At 53.4% G+C, this 5,149-nt stretch overlaps 1 long non-coding RNA gene across 1 annotated transcript; it reads right to left on the minus strand.

Moving 5' to 3' along the window:
- Window positions 1–2,923: 2,923 nt before the first annotated feature.
- LOC111159881 lies at window positions 2,924–3,999 on the minus strand. The gene is made up of 3 exons (XR_002641440.1): window positions 3,936–3,999; window positions 3,336–3,487; window positions 2,924–3,018 (listed from the first exon to the last, which is right to left on the minus strand). It is a non-coding gene; the product is annotated as an uncharacterized LOC111159881 (long non-coding RNA).
- Window positions 4,000–5,149: the final 1,150 nt, after the last annotated feature.

The raw sequence follows: 5,149 nt of genomic DNA on the forward strand, positions 1-5,149 counted from the left end.
TGAAGTAGAGCAACTCTTCTTTTGAGGATCCCTCTTCCCAGTCCCAGGAAATTGGAGGTACGTGTTTTCAGCAAATGTTGGGAGCTTTCTCTGGACCAGAGACCCACGATATGCTTTCTTTTTGTCTGGTTACTCTGGGGGAGTTGGGCCGAGGGCTAATTTGAGGGCTGGGCTTGTCCCAAAGGTCTTATGGGAGCCTGGGGAACCCCTATCCCATGCAGCCCTAGAGCCTGTGAGTCTCTGAATCCCAAGCACAGTGTTCTTCCAGTGGCTTCTACTGCTACAGTGAGAATGTCCCCATTGTATAAATACGTGTCTTCACCATACCAAGTAGGTGTAGGACATTTCAGGTAGAATTTGGCTGTCCTGAGCCCTGCTCTCTGATTATTTTGTTTATAGGTAACATTCATAGTCCTTCTAGCTCCAATAATTACAAAAACTATTCACATTGTAGAAGATTCAGAAGAGGAGATAGAAGGAAGGATTGTTCCTCTTTTTCCCCGGGTGTATGTGCAGAACTCTGGTATTAACTGGAGGCACAAAGAATTTTGCCTCTAAGGAACTTTCCCATGTTTTTAGGCAGGGACTAAGCCGAGCTGTTTTTATTTTATATTGACCCTTCCTCAGTTTGAATGTATTTATTATTATTTTAAAAAAAAAGTCCTGGGCCTGCGCCCATTGTCCTATCTCTCTTCACCTAATTGTCAGGTTTCCTTCCCTGTTCAGGTCTGTGTGGCCAGGTAGGGCTGCCATCCTATAGTGGGCCCTGGCCCCCTCGCTCCTTAGCTGCCCCACTAATGGGGGGAGGCGAGCTCAGGGCAGTCCCAGGGCCTGTTGGGCCTCTTTGTCTGGAGGGCATTCTTCGATGTCAGTGTGGGACTCTGGGCTATTACTGACCTGCAGTAGCTACCAGGGTGACAGACGGAGCAGTCACCCTCTTCCCGGAGGCCTGACGCATCTTGGGGTGTGAAGGTCCCTGGAGGACATGGAGGAGGGGAGCACGTTCCTGGAGAGGGGGGTTAGGCAGTGAAGATGGGCAGCTAAGGGCTCAGGTCACATTGATCCCTGTGGACCCACCTGCTCCATGCCTGGATCAATTAGTGACCAGGCCCCCCACCCATCAGCCTCTTGCTGCCCCCGTGGTGCTGAGCTTTTCCTTCCTGCTTTCTCAGAGCTTTTGAAGAGCTGAAATGGCCATGACTTTAGTCTCTCTCCCTAGGATTATTGTCCCCTTACAGAAGGGTAACTCCCTAGGGAAGGATTTCCAGGTAGCAGTGAAGCTATTTAGGGGCGAGGGGCTTTAATCTAGCCAAAAGTTTCAGTGGGCTGCCTTCTTGGCACCAGACACTGGGTTCTCTGGGACTGACTGGAACCAGTCCATCCATACTAAGCACATCTCTCTTGGGAACTGCCTTCTCCCAGCCAATCCTTCCACAGTGCCCTGTTGCCCGGCCTGGCTGGGTGGGATGTGCCTGTGTGGTTCCCCCCTCTCCAACATAGGTTGCCCCACAGCCCCCTTGCATCGGTGGCCCTTGTCTTGGGGGCCTTCCTCTGGCTTTGCTGACCTCAACATTTTCTTGTGGCCTGTGCTGTGGTGCCAGGGGCACCCCAGTATACACATCTGCAATGAGAAATAAGAGAAGTCCCCCAACAGGGAAAAAAGTTAAAGGGAGCAGCTGCATCTGCTGAAAAAAAATTTCTGACCAGGAGGGGGAGTAAGAAACTGAAAGGTGTGACTTTAGTTAGCGGGGGTTAAAGTAAGAATCAGCAACTTCAGCAAGAGTGGGTTGAGGGTCTGGGTGGTGGGGACAGGAAGGCAGAACAGTGCTTCCCCAGAGACCAGCTGTCCTCTGTGTGTGTGTGTGTGTGTGTGTGTGTGTGTGTGTGTGTGTGTGACTAATACAATGAGTAGTCATGGGGACAACAGGCCAAGTTCTTTGGACTTGAAATGTAAATATTCTGGGGTAAGAGGTCACTCATTTTAAAGTGGCATTTCACACCTTAGTCACAGGGAAAACAAATGTATGCATTACATGTGAATCAAACACTTGCAAAGTATAAGTAGTTACAACTCCTAAAATTGGCAGGAAGATTTGCCTAAATTGATGTAAGACGTGGAAGAGACTGTGAACTTTTGTGGATACCTATTTGTTTGCCAGGCTGCCTGGGGACAGCATAGATATGTGTGTATGCATGTGTGTGTGCCTATATACACTGTGTGTGCACACGTGTGAGTTTGTGTGTGCACTGTGAGTATATTTGTGCATATATGTATGTGTTCTGTGAGGGTGTGTGTATGGTATGAGGGTGGGCTCATGCACAGTGTGTTCAGGATGACTGGACTCAGACTTGAGGAGAGCACACTTGTGATCACTGGGGCACCATCTTCTGAACTTTGGGTTCCACTTCCAGTGGCCCAACACCACCGAGGAGCTGTTCTCTATGTGTTGTTCAGGAAACTGCTTCCAGATGGTTGACCCAGACCAGCACAGGTGATGACATCTGTTTGCCATCATCCTGGTCCAGGCGCTCACCCTGGACCCCCAGGCTGAGTGTAAGGAAGGGACAGGACATTGTGCATGGGTGAGTCAACAGCTGAAGAAAAGAAAGGGAACAGAGTCGGTGGGATGGGCTTGGGGCAAAGATGAGGGGAGGATGAAATCTATGCAGATGGTCTTCACCATTGGCATTCCTAGTGCGAATACAGTGCCTGGCATTGTATCCTTAGGCTCTCCATGGAGTTTAAATGAGGAAAGAAAGAAAGAAAGAAAGAAAGAAGCAAGGAAGATAGGTGAAGATGTTGGGGAGAAAGATGAGGGCCTGGGATGCATGGAGACTTGAGAGCTTACCGGTTGGGCAGTAGGCATGTGCTGGGCAAAGCCTGGGCATTCTGGTGCCGGGATGAGGACAGTGAAAGCCAGGTGGACACGAGAGGCAGGTGTCTGAGCCTAGGGAGGGCTGGTACTCCCCTTGGTGGCATGGGGCAGGCCAAGCAGACCCTGGTTGGCAGAAGTGACCCTGGGCATTGGACACAAAGTGGTCCCTCTGAGAGCCAGGCTGGGTATGGTTGTGTGCTCAGGAATGTCAGTGCATTGTCCTTCCTTCCAGCTGGTTCAGGCCATGGTGACTGGAGTACAGGAGACCAGAGGCTGGGTGGGGGCACTGGAGAAAGAACTGGGGCCTGGAGATGGGAGTGTTGAGGTGCCTCATAGGAGGCACCAGAAAATCGCCCGAGGTCCCCAGTTGGAGGGCTCCAGCTTGAATCCTGTGTGGGGATCCCTGGCTTCCCCAAGCCTAGGAGACCAGGCTCCCTCCTGTAGCTCCTGGGGAGGTACCTGAGGGCAGAGGAAAGCCATGGGGCTGGAGGTCCTGAGGTCCCAGGAGCATTTGGAGCCAGCCACACAGGCACTGATAGGAGAGCTTAGGTCCAGGCCAGGGCAAAAGGATCCAGCTGGGCACAGTCCACAGCTTCCTTCAGAGGTGCCACCTTGGATAGGGAGGTCACGGTTCATGGACCCTGTGTGTCCCCAGGCGGGAATATCAACCCCTGAGGATGAGACCTTTTCCTGCTTGCTAGAATGGAGCCTAGTACAATATGTGTTGAATGAAGCAGCCACTGGCCAGAGCCTCCCTTAGGGCATCTCTTCTTCGGGTTGGCCAGTGGCGCAGCCTGGCGTTTCACGGGCAGAGCCCAGCTTTGGGCATAGGTTAAGGGGTGGAGGAGTGGGCCGTGTCCCGGGGACAAGAAGCCCTAACATCAACTCTCAGGCACAGACCTTCCCCCAGACTCAAGTCCACCCCAATGGGAACCCCAAAGACCCTGACAAACAGATGTTCCCATTGTGCTGTTTGTGTCTAGGGTGTTAAAGTTGGGAGTTTGAAGGAGGAGGGGCCCATAGCTGGGAGGGAGTGGGAAACACAGGGCAGATGCTCACCTGGGCTGCTCCTTGTTGTCCCCATGGGGCAGGGCACAGGGTACAGAGTCCCCTGGGTGCAGTAGTGGCCTTGGGGGCAAGGTCCATTGAGGGGAAAGGCAGATTTTCTCTGGGGAGTGGGGCTGGCAGCTCCCCCCTCACAGTAGTAACCAGCTGAGCAGGGTCCTTGGATATAGAAAGACTAGAATTTTAGAGCAGCAACGGAAACCTTACCAGCTCCCTATGCTATATCTTGCCTCCTCCCTGGTCCCTGCCTGCTGTACCTAACCCCAAAGAATCATGGAAATTAAAGCAGGAAGAAGGGAGTCCTTGACCCTTAGCTGGTGGCTTCCACACGGAATCCAGGGGGAGGGGTAGCTCTAGGAGGTAACAGGTGTGGGCACTTGCTGTACACCAGGCACTGTTCTAAGCTCCTGTTTGTAATGACCACACTCTGCACAGCAACTGTGGGAGGTGCATACTGTGATCATCCCCACTTTACAGGGGAGAAGACTGAGGTCCGAGAGATGAAGTGACCTATCTGAGGTCACACTCGCACCAAGTTCAGAGCTAAAATGAGAACCTATTCTTGGCCACAAGCCTGAGGACTTTTAGGGGAAGGAGGGAGGAGCAGGGTTCAAGGGAGGAAGTAGCAGGGGGCCACACTGTGGCAGGCTGTCAGACCCAGACCCGTGCTGTGGCTCAGCCAAGGAGAATGCTGGGGGAAGCCACACAGTGGAGCCAGGACATAGCTCCACTGGGTCACCGGTACTCACCCTCAGTCTGCCCGTTGCCCTCCCCAGGGCAATACCTCCCTGCAGGACAGGGCTGGCAGGCCCTAGGGGAGAGAGCACCTTCCCGTGGGTTCAGGGTTCCCTCAGGGCAGGGAAGAGCAGAGGATGTCCCTCCTGGGCAATAGTGACCTGTGGGGAAGGCCAGTGTCCCTGAGCACCATGCACCCCAACCCCACAGTGGCTCCCTGGGCCCTACAGCCTCCTACCGTTCACGGCAAAGAAGTGAGGACAGACTTGAGGGGATGCGGAGAGCACAGTGAAAGGATGTGGAAGAGGACACTGGCCCCAGTGGTGGAAGAAGGTGGGGAGGATTAGAATCCGGGCGAGTGGGGTGGGAACTTTTGGGTGGGGGTGTGTGTGCAGACAGCCGAGGTGTGCCTGTGTGCATGTGTGTGTACCTGCCCCTGTGTGTAGGACATCAGCATGGAGGTTTCTGGGGTC

The sequence above is a fragment of the Enhydra lutris genome, unplaced genomic scaffold (assembly GCF_002288905.1).
Source record: "Enhydra lutris kenyoni isolate GAN:26980312 unplaced genomic scaffold, ASM228890v2 scaffoldscaffold71, whole genome shotgun sequence".
Taxonomy (NCBI): domain Eukaryota; kingdom Metazoa; phylum Chordata; class Mammalia; order Carnivora; family Mustelidae; genus Enhydra; species Enhydra lutris.